The sequence below is a fragment of the Prionailurus bengalensis genome, chromosome A1, assembly GCF_016509475.1.
Source record: "Prionailurus bengalensis isolate Pbe53 chromosome A1, Fcat_Pben_1.1_paternal_pri, whole genome shotgun sequence".
Classification (NCBI taxonomy): domain Eukaryota; kingdom Metazoa; phylum Chordata; class Mammalia; order Carnivora; family Felidae; genus Prionailurus; species Prionailurus bengalensis.
Genome location: NC_057343.1, coordinates 1,239,389 through 1,251,667, shown reverse-complemented (window position 1 = coordinate 1,251,667; position 12,279 = coordinate 1,239,389).

Genomic DNA, 12,279 nt, shown 5'->3' with positions numbered 1-12,279 from the left:
TAGGATTATTTACAATAGCCAAGATGTGGAAGCAACCCAAGTGTCCATCAATAGATGAATGGATAAAGGTGTGATATATATCTCACAATAGAATGTGTGTGTGTGTGTGTGTGTGTGTATACACACACAATGGAATATTGCTAGACCATAAAAAATAGTGAAGTCTTGACACTGCAAACACATGGATGGATCTAGAGGTTATAATGCTAAGTGAAATAAGTGAGAGAAAGATAAATACCATATGATTTTACTCATATGTGGAATTTAAGATAGGCTTTATTTTTATTTTCATTCAATACAATGTATTGACCCGTGATGGTTTATTTTTTTAATTTTAACGCTAAATTTTTATTTAATTTATTTTTTTAATTTACATCCAAGTTAGTTAGCATATAGTGCAACAATGATTTCAGGAGTAGATTCCTTAGTGCCCCTTACTCATTTAGCCCATCCCCCCCCACAACCCCTCCAGTAACCCTGTGTTTGTTCTCCATATTTAAGAGTCTCTTATGTTTTGTCCCCCTCCATGTTTTTATATTATTTTTATTTCCTTTCCCTTATGTTCATCTGTTTTGTATCTTAAAGTCCTCATATGAGTGAAGTCATATGATATTTGTCTTTCTCTGACTAATATCACTTAGCATAATACCCTCTAGTTCCATCCACGTAGTGCAAATGGCAAGATTTCATTCTTTTTGATTGCCAAATAAGACTCCATATTGTGTGTGTGTGTGTGTGTGTGTGTGTGTGTGTGTGCACCACATCTTTATCCATTCATCCATCAATGGACATTTGGGCTCTTTCCATACTTTAGCTATTGTTAATATTGCTGCTATAAACATTGGGGTGCATGTGCCCCTTCAAAACAGCATACCTGTATCTCTTGGATAAATACGTAATAGTGCAATTGCTGGGTCATAGGGTGGTTCTATTTTTAATTTTTTGAGAAACCTCAAAACCTGGAAAACAAACTGCTAGAACTGATCCATGAATTCAGCAAAGTTGCAGGATATAAAATCAATGCACAGAAATCAGTTGTATCCTATAGACCAGTAATGAAGTAACAGAAACAGAAATCAAGGAATCTATCCCATTTACAATTGCACTCTGTTTTCCAGAGTGGCTGCACCAGTTTGCATTCCCACCAGCAGTTCAAAAGAGATCCTCTTTCTCTGCATCCTCGCCAACATCTGCTGTTGCCTGAGTTGTTAATGTCAGCCATTAACAGGTGTGAGGTGGTATCTTATTGTGGTTTTGATTTGTATTTCCCTGATGATGAGTGATATTGAACATTCTTTCATGTGTCGGTTGGCCATCTAGATGTCTTCTTTGGAGAAGTATCTATTCATGTCTTTTGCCCATTTCTTCACTGGATTATTTGGTTTTTGGGTGTTGCATTTGATAAGTTCTTTATAGATTTTGAATACTAACCTTTTATCTAATATGTCATTTGCAAATATCTTCTCCAATTCTGTTGGTTGCCTTTTAGTTTTGCTGATGGTTTCCTTTGCTATGCAGAAGCTTTTTATCTTGATGAGGTCCCTTTTTGCCTGCTTTCTCCTCGAGGATTTTGATGGCTTCCTATCTTACATTTAGACCTTTCATCCATTTTGAGTTTATTTTTGTGTGTGATGTAAGAAAGTGGTCCGGGCTCATTTTTCTGCATGTCGCTGTCCAGTTTTCCCAGCACCACTTGCTGAAGAGACTGTCTTTATCCCATTGGCTCTTCTTTCCTGTTTTGTCAAAGATTAGTTGGCCATACATTTGTGGGTCCCTTTCTGGGTTCTCTATTCTGTTCCATTGATCTGAGTGTCTGTTTTTGTGCCAGTACCATACTGTCTTAATGATGACAGCTTTGTAATACAGCTTGAAGTCCAGGATTGTGATGCCTCCAGCTTTGGTTTTCTTTTTCAAGATTTCTTTGGCTATTCAGGGTCCTTTCTGGTTCAATACAAATTTTAGGATTGTTTGTTCTAGTTCTGTGAAGAATGCTGGTGTTACTTTGATAGGGATTGCATTGAATATGTAGATTGCTTTGGGTAGTATTGACATTTTAACAATATTTGTTCTTCCTATCCAGCAGCATGGAATATTTTTCCATTTTTTTGTGTCTTCTTCCATTTCTTTCATAAGCTTTCTATAGTTTTCAGTGTATAGATTTTTCCTCTTTGGTTAGATTTATTCCTAGGTATTTTATGGGTTTTTGTGCAATTGTAAATGGGATCAATTCCTTGATTCCTCTTTCTGTTGCTTCATTATTGGTGTATAGGAATGCAATTGATTTCTGTGCATTGATTTTTATATCCTGCAACTTTGCTGAATTCATAGATCAGTTCTAGCAGTTTTTTGGTGAAATCTTTTGGGTTTTCCATATAGAGTCATGATGGTTTATTTAGAAGTGTGTTTTAGTTTCCAAGTGTTTGGAGATTTTCTTGTTATCTTTCTGTCATTGATTCTACTTTGATTCCACTGTGATCAGAGAACATGCTCTTTATTATTTCAACTACTTTAAATGCATTGAGGTTTGTTTTATGGCTCATTTACTAAGAATATCTTTTTATTCTAATGTTTTTCACATCTGTAGTCTTGCTAACCCTGAGGAAGTTGCCCCTCCTATGGCTAGCTAATTCCCAAAGATAGCAAACAACTCCCCCATGAGTGTATCTTTCATATGCAAACAAACCAATCCAAAACTCATAGCCTCAGCCACATTTTTTACCAGGCTTTCAAAGGACTCTCACATTCTGGGCCACTACCCACCTGCCTAATCACCCCAGGGCCAGATACCAGACAACAGGCTGAAATTTTTCAAACCAGCCAATCCTAAGACTGTTTACCCTGCCTTGCCTTTCCCACAGAAACAACAGTGAAGAGTTTTGCCCATATTTCTTCACACCCTTGCTGTCTCCTGCTGACTCTGGTGCTTCATGGTATGCTGTGCCCCCTGCTTCCAGAGAACTGTGAGTTAACACTTTTTCCTTCACAACAGTCATTTCCAAGTCTGCATGTCTTCTACTACCTGATTAAAGCAAATCCTGGATACATTTAAAAATAACCAGAATATGGTCTATCTTGGCTTGAAAAGAACATTCTCTTGCTGTCAGGTGAAATGTCAATTAGATCCTATTGGTTGATGGTGATGTTGAGTTTTTCTAAATCCTTGCTGATTTTCTGTCTAGCTATTCTATCAGTTGTTGAGAGAGAGGTGTTGAAGTCTCCAATTTTAATTGCAGATGTGTCCATTTCTCCTTTCAGTTCTATCAGTTTGAGCTTCATATATTATTCAGTTCTGTGTTTAGTGCATACACATTTAGGATTGCTATTTCTTCCTACTCAATTGCCATTTTTATCATTATATGATGTCCTTCTCTGTGTCTGGTGACTCTTTTGTTTATCTGATATTAATACAGCCATTATTGCTTTCCTTTGATTCTTTGCTTATGTCTTTTTCCATCTTTTTACTTTCAACCTATATCATTATATTTAAACTGAATTTCTTATAGACAGTACCTAGTTGGGTCATGTTTTATAATCCATTCTGTCATTATGTCTTTTAATTGGTGTATTTAGACCATTTATATCTAATGTAATTATTGATAATGTAAAGCTTAAGTCCACCACTTTGTTTTTTTTTTTTTGTTTCCTGTTTCTTACATCTATTTTTTTTTATTTCAGTTTCCTTTTTCCTGACTTCCTGTGGTTTGCTTAAATGCTTCTTATAACTCCCTTTTATTTATCTAGCAGCTTTGCATGCATCTTGGTATAGCTCTTTTAGTGGTTGTTTTAGATATTACATTATATACATAACGTTACAGTCTACCTGCATCATTATTTTACCAATTTAGGTGAAATATAGAAATCTTACCTCCCATTCCATTTCTTTACCTTTCTTTATAATTGTTTTAAACATTTCCTCTCCATACATCTAGAATCACATTAGAGAGGGTTATAATTTATGTTTCAACTGTCACATTTAGAAAACTCAAGAGGAGAAGGAAATTCTATTGTATTTACTCACATTTTTGCTTACTATATTCTTTATTCCTTCCTGATGTTCTAAAGTTTCTTCCTTTATTTCTTTTCTATATAAAGATCTTCCTTTAGCCCTTCTCTTATGATATGTCTGTTAGTGAAATATTTTCTAAATGTTCTTTCATCTGTGAATGCCTGGATTTCCTCTTTATTCAATGAAGAATATTTTTGCTGGTATTAGAATTTGTGGTTGACTTAAAAAATATTGTGCCACTTCCTTCTGGCATCCATGATTTCTGATGAGAAATCCTCTATAATTTGGATTGTTTTTCTTTATGATTAAGGTATTGTTTTTCTCTGGCTGATTTCAAGATTTTTTTTCTTTGTCTTGAGTCTTCAGACATTTATTTATCATGTATTTTGGCATCATTTATTTGGATTTATCCTCTTTAGGGTTAACTTCTTTAATCTGTGGGTTTATGCCTCTTGCTAAATTTGGGAAGTTTTCAGTCATTATTTCTTTGAGCACTCTTTTTAGTCCTGCCCTTATTCTACTCTCCTCTGGAACTCCAATGACACAAACATTAGGGTTTTTATTATAGTAATACAGGTCCCTGAGAGTCCCTTCTTTTTTTCCATTCTATATTCTCTTTCTTGTTCTGATCAAGTGGTTTTTGTTATTATAGCCCACTGATTCTTTTCTCTCTTCCATCCCTCTGCTGTTGAGCCCACCCACTGAGCTTTTTATTTGAGTTAATGTGTTTTTTAGCTCCAAAATTTTTCCAATTCGTTCTTTATATATTTTACTTTTCTGCTGAGACTTTCTATTTCTTGCTGAGGTTTTCTATTTTTCATTTGTTTCAAACATGTTTGTTATTGCGTGTTGAAGTAGTTTCATCATGACTGCTTTAAAATTTTTATCAGATTATTCTAGCATTTCTGTCATCTTGGCTTTTGCATCTATTGATTTTATCATTCAGTTTCAGATCCTGGTATGATAAGGGATTTTAGATTGAAATTTAGATACTTTTGGTGTTACATTATAAGACTCTGGATCTATTTCATTTAAACCATCTATTTTAACTGGCTTTCTCTGACACCACAAGAGGGGAAGAAGGATAGGGGTGGGCACAGTCGCATTACTCTCAGGCGGAAGTAGAAGTCCAGGTTTTTCACTTGACGTTCATTGACACTCAAGGTGAAGAAGGGCCCCTCTTTATTTCTGGGAAGGGATGGGGTTTCCATCTCCCAATGTGATCTCTACTGACACCTTGGTGGGTTGTGGCCTTGTTATTAGTGGGCAATGGTGAAATCCCTCGCTCTCCACTAGGCCTCCTTTGACGCCAACTCTGGGGGATGGGGGGAGATACGTCATGACTTCCTGATGGAGGTAGAGTTCAGGCTCCTCACATGGCATCCACTGAAACCACAGGCTATGGGGGCCTTTTTACCAACCAGTGGATGAAAGTCCCAGCTCCCTACTTGGCCTTCTCTGACACCACCCAGAGGGGGTGTTGGGACATCTCATTGTAGCCTCACTAAGTCTAGACTCCTTTTTTGGCCTTTACTGGTATCAGCGTGAGGGCATAAGTTATTTCTCCGATGCTAGGCTGGAGTAAAGCAGTCATTGTCTAAAACTTTTCTGTCTTGCTACGTTTCCCTTTTCCTGGCTCTTTGGCTAGAGACAGAATGTTTATCTTGGATTTTTAGGTTTGGGGGATTTTGTCTGCACCCGTTGGTATTTTGGACTATTGGCTTCTTCAACTCCAAGTCTGAGATTTGTGATGCAAAAAGAACACCTAGGCAAACCCACCACAATGTGAGTCCCAAGGTCCCTCCCTGGTCTGCCTTCTTCTCTCCACTTTTCAGGGTCTTCTTATGTTTGTGTTTCTATAATTTCCAAGGATTTTAGTTGTACTTGGCAAGAAGAATTGGGAAAAGTACATCAACTCCATCATCCTGGGAGCAAAATATTTCTTTATTTTTAAATAGTAGTTTAAATAGAAATCAATGAAATCTGTATATTGCAATTAGTTAATATGTCTCTCAAGCCTCTGTAATCTACTGGTTCCCCTACACCTCTCTTTATTTTCTTGTAACTTTTTGTTTCTGAGAAACTAGATCATTTGTTTCCTAGAGTTTCTCATAGCCTGGACTTTGCTGATTGCATATTTGAGGTATTTCTTCTATATGTTCTTCTATCTTTTGTATATTCTATAAACTGATAGTTAGATTTAAAGGCTTAGGAGATTTTTTTTCCTTTTGCAAGACTGTTTTATAGGTGGTATTATATATTCCCATCAGAAGGCATATGTCTCGTTGTCTCCCAGTAGCGATGTCAGCAACCATTGATGGCCATTACCTAGCTCCTTTAATTTATTACAGGTTTCAAAATGGCTTATTCAGACTAATATTTCAAGCTATCTCCAAGAGGCGTCCAATAAAGACTGTGGACACCTCAAACTTATCATGTAAAAAATGGAACAAATTATTTTCCTCTGAAGTAAGAAAACATCCGCTTACCTGGGTTTTTTACACTGATTAAAGACATTCTCCCCAGTCTCCCAGGTTTGGCCCCTTAGTGCAAGACTGACACTCACAGAGGCCGCAACAGCAAATGGGTAAAGTAGCCAATGGGTTCTCTCCAAAGATGGCAGCTGCTTCCCAGCTCTGGCTCCTTCTTGATTTATGATACTGTGGGTCCAGTGTTACTTGATTTTTCAATCAATACTAGAAATTGGTGTTTTTATGTAAACATTTACTGATTTTAAAATATTGGCAACAAAGGTTTTTTTTTTTTTTTTACAGTTCTTATTTTTTTTAATCATTTTTTTCATCATGATAAGCGTACTCTTTAATCCCCATCACGTCTTTCCCCCATCCCACACCCATCTCCCCTCTGGTAACCATCAGTTTGTTCTCTATAGTTAAGAGTCTGTTTCTTGGTTTGCCTCTCTTCTCTTGTTTTTTTCCTTTGCTCATTTGTTTTGTTTCTTGAATTCCACATATGAGTGAAATCATATGGTATTTGTCTTTCTCTAACTGACTTATTTTGTTCAGCATTATACAGTCTAGCTCCATTTATGTCGTTGCAAATGCTAAGATTTTATTCTGTTTCTTGGCTGACTAATATTCCAGTGTGTGTGTGTGTGTGTGTGTGTGTGTGTGTGTGTGACTTTTATCCGTTCAACTATCAATGGACACTTGAGCTGCTTCCATAGTTTGGCTATTGTAAACAATACTTCAATAAACATAGGGGTGCATGTATCTCTTTGAATTAGTGTTTTTGTATTTTGGGGGTAAATACCCAGTACGATTCCTGGATCATAACGTAGCTCTATTTTTAATTTTTTGAGGAACCTCCATACAGTTTCCCACAGTGACTGCACTAGTTTGCATTCCCACCAGCAGTGCATGAGGGTTTCTTTTTTTCCACATCCTTGCCAACACTTGTTATTTCTTTTGTTGTTGATTTTAGCCATTCTGACAGGAATGAGGTGATATCTCATTGTAGTTTTGATTTGTATTTCCCTGATGATGAGTGCTGTTGAGCATCTTTTCATGTGTCAGTTGGCCATCTGTATGTCTTCTTTGGAAAAATGTCTGTTCATGTCTTCTGCCCATTTTTTAATTGGATTATTTTTTTATATTGAGTGGTATCAGTTCTTTATGTATTGATTTATTGGACATATTTGATATATATCAGATATATCATTTATTGGATATATCATTTGCAAATATCTTCTACCATTCAGTAGATTGGCTTTTGTTAATTGTTTCCTTCACTGTGCAGAAACTTTTTATTTTGATGTAGTCCCAATAGTTTATTTTTGTTTTTATTTCCCTTGCCTCAGGACACATATCAGAAAAATGTTGCTATAGCCAAGGTCAGAAAGATTACTGCGTGTACACACTTCAAGGATTTGTATGGTTTCAGGTCTCACATTTAGGTCTGTAATCCATTTAGAGTTTATTTTTGTGTATGTTGAAAGAAAGTGGTCCAGTTTCATTCTTTTGCATGTGGCTGTCCAGGTTTCCCAACACCATTTGTTGAAAAGACTGTTTTTTTCCCATTGTATATTCATTCTTCCTTTGTCAAAGATTAATTGACCATATAATTGTGGATTTATTTCTGGGTTTTCTATTCTATTCCATTGATCTATGTGTCTATTTTTATGCCAGTACCATACTGTCTTAATTACTACTGTTTTGTAATATAACTTGAAATCTGCAATTGTGATATCTCCACTTTTGTTTTTCTTTTTCAAGATTGCTTTGACTATTTGACGTCTTTTGTGGTTTCATATAAATTTTAGGATTGTTTGTTCTAGATCTGTGAAAAATGCTGTTTTTAAAGCTAATATTCTGCAGGTCAAACGAAGCACACACGTGGGCTGGGGACAGCTTGGGAGACGTGATGTGAGCCCCCTCGTTCTCCCTCCTGACTCCTCCCTCTGCCAACAGAGGCCAAATCATACCTCCTACAGCTCCACGTTGGATCTCAAGTGCCTCTCCCTGCTACCCTGGCATCATTACCTCTTTCAGGGACCTTACCAGTGGCTTTCCAACTAGCCTTTCCACATCTGTTACTCATTCCCTCCAGTTTCCAGGGTCATTCCACTGAAACCTGGATCTGGGCCGGACACTCACTCACTCAGCAAACTCATACTAAGAGGCTCCTAGGAGTCAGGTTCTGTACTGAGTGTCAGGAGACAGAATGATGACTGAGATATTGTGCCTCTTTACAGTCTAGTGGAGGAGCTAGAGCTACAAACAGAAAATTCTAAAATAATGTGAAAATGCAACAATATGATGGTGATAAACCAGGAGTCAATGGAAGTTGTTGGGGTGGGAGGAGGCAGCCAACCTATCTGGGCAGTGTCCTGAAAAAGGTGAGTCTCAAAAGATGATTAGAAGTTAAGCAGGAGAGAGGGGAGGAATGGAGATTTCTGACGAGACATGGAGGAAGCAACACGGCATACGCAAGAGTAGCAGTTTAGTGTGGCTAGCCCTTGAAGTGCCAGGGAGGGAGCGGTGACGGCTGAATCCAAAAGTGGGCAAAGTCACCACCGAACACAAAGTAAAATCCCAAATCCTCTGACATCAGCAAGTACTTCCAGGTTTCTCCCACTGACGTCTCCGTGCTCCCCACCCCCAGTCTGCCCATGTACGCACTCTGCTTCCTGAGGACTGCTTATTTATCCCCACCTCTGGGCACTGCACCAACTCTCTCCTGCCTAGAATGTCCTCCCTGTCTGCCCCTTCCTCCAGCCTTTCTAAAGTAATTCAAAGTCTTCATTCCCAAGATTCTCCCTGCCTCGCCCCAGAACCACTCCCTCCTCACCCTCCTCCCCAGGGTTGCCCTGCTTGTGTTTGCACTCCTGTGTTCTCTTTGCTTCCCCTCTAGGGTGGGGGCTCCTGGACAGAAGAGAACAAATCCGCTTTACCCCCAAAACATGTCCCTTCATATAATGAGTGCCACTATACGTATTGAATTAATTGGGGTCTTGAATACTAATGCCTCTTCTCCCAGTTTTGTGGCATAGCTGTTGGGAAGGAAAGAAGGCTCATTAGCTTGCCATCCTGAGGGGGACCCAACAGTAGCTCTCTGAGGCTCTGCGAAACAACTTCCCCAACCGCCAGAACTGCCGTTGCTATGGTTTCTCCCTCCCACTAGGAGTACTTAGGTGAATGCTGATTGAAGAACAGGGTTCCACTGGCCAAGGCCTTTTCAGGCCATTTTAAGAGGGGAAAAACTTGGTGAAATGACAGAACGCCTTGAAATTATTCCGATATCAGAGCGCCGTGAGAAAAACTCACCACAGTGAGAAATTAATTGTGAGACCGCAGCCAAAAATCTTTTAGAGATAATGCTACAGATCTCATCCATCATTAGCCAACCTCAGAAACGTGAAGATACTTGTTAACCTAAATTTATTTCTGGACATGACTTATTAGACACTAAGACGATTTATTTTTACTTTTTTGCTAACATAACTTTTAAATGTATGGATTCAGGATTAATGTGGCATTTTAGATTATAATTAGTACTCAGCTATAAGTAATTGCTTCTAAGCAATTACTAAGCAAAACTAAGAGATTAGTTTCCTATTCAAAACATACTAATACAAGCCAGCGTATACAAGACGGAGACTGTCCCTTCTGACTGGTAATCAGTTTCTAAATCTTCAATGTTCAAAAACTGGAAGGCATAAGCTGAGAGAAGAATTGATTGTTTCACGTTTAACTTCGGCCCTAAAAGAGACCTAGGAGTGGTCTTCTAGATTCTGCTCATAGAAGCCAGCTGTCCAACACTCATCAGGAACTAGTATTTAGGTCCAGTGCTAATACCAAAGAGATGCGCTTGGTAGAAAATGTGCCACAATCTCAAATTTACTTACAAGATGCTTGGGATTTTAAATTTTATCATACTGCGCCTCTTCCCCATACATGACTGTTCTAACACAAACAGAAGATGGGCACCTCTCAGTTGGAACTAGTATTTATAGGGTCAGGATCTGACGTTTGCCCTGAAGCACATCCACATCTGTCACAATCGTGCTAAGCCCAGTTATAAAATCATAAGGATCAACTTAATGTAGACTACGGGCCATGGGTCCCCCGACACACAGCGCAGGAATCTGTGTTTCTAACAGATTTCTGAGTTGATTTTTATACAGCCAGCCTCAGTCCAGATGCCCATAGAGCAGGCAAATTTTCAAATGTCAGTGGGCCAGAGAATTGCCTGAAGTAATTTAGAATGTTTGTCCGGAGTCTAATGTGGTCGGCCTGGGGAAGTGGGGGGATTGACATTCTGACGTTTCCTTGGCTGTCCTCACACTGGTCTTCAGAAACACAGACACGTGCCATTTCAAGCAGGTGCTTTGAAAATAGCTGTACCTCCCTGACCTATCTCCACTCTGGAGACGCATCTGTAAAAGTTGGGCTGTGTTCCGCCCCAGAATGGCAGAAACTGCTATATAAGCAGCACAGGTCGAGTTGTCCCCTTTCGGCCCCTGGGGACGCAAAACAGGAGTGTGTCCATTCAGCAGCTTGCTCCACTCGGGGAAGGGGGCGAAGCTCAGGCAGTCGCCCTGCGTCACACCGTGTCGGCCGTGGCCTCGCTCTGCTCCGGCCTGAGCCTCTGCTCTCGACGGACGGCATCCCCCGTGGTCAGTCTGTTCTCCAGGCCGCTGAGCAGCTCTCTCAAACCCCCTGCGGTCGCCATCACTCTCCTCGCGAGTCAAACCACATTCAAGACCGCTGATGAGTCTCTCCAGGGTCTACTTTCTGCCTTCATCCTACTCGGCTTTCTGCTTCCTTTGGTGCCACGAGCCTCGCCACTTTTCCTGCCAGCTCCTTTGCTTTGTTTCTCTGTGGCTATCTTCTTTCTCCTCTCTTTCCAAATGTTCTCCCTTGCCTTCTCCGATATAGACAAAAGGTCAGAAGCCAAGCCCATCACAAGGGGAGAGCCCAGTGTCCCAGTTTGCTCTGTGCCACAGCGGCCGCACCTCTTGGACTCGCAGACAGCCTCGGACGCAGATACCAAGCAGGTCTGAGGCCGAGAGCCACCGTTTCGAGGAAGGCGGTTGCCCGGCACGCATCTTCCCTCTAAGGACGGAAGTAGGTAGGTTGCTGGCTCCAGTTGTTGCTCCGTCCAGCTCCTCCTTCCTCCTAAATGCAAAGTGAGTCTCTTTAAATCGGAGATCCTAATCTCGCGAGTGTCTACTGCCCTAGGCATTGTACACGATGGGATGTAAACTTTCATGTTACAGAAGAGGAAACAGGCTGAGAGGGCCGAGGCATTTCATTTCAGGCCATGTAGTGGATACAGGAAAAAGCAAAGAGTTAAGGGGCACCCGGTGGCTCAGTCAGTTAAGCCTCCAACTTCAGCTCGGGTCATGATCTCACCGTCCAAGAGTTCGGGCCCGGCGTCAGACTCTGTGCTGACGGCTCAGAACCTGGAGCCTGCTTCGGATTCTGTCTCCCTCTCTCTCTGCCCCTCCCTCATGCACTCTCTCTCTCTCTCTCTCTCTTTAAAATTAAAATTAAAAAAAAAAAAAACGTTAAAAGCAAAGACTCAAAATTGGGTGTCACTGACCCATTCTCCCATCGCACTGCTGGGAGTGACGGGGAAGCAGAGAGGGTGTGGACACCACGCCTCAGTTCTTCTTGAAGGCATTTTCCAAGGCCCTGTCTCATTTTCTGCCCTCACACACTACACTCTGGTGCACAGACCTGGTGCGAGAAAGGTACACAACAGCAAGGCTGAACGTGACCTGCATGGCGTGACACAAATAACCACGG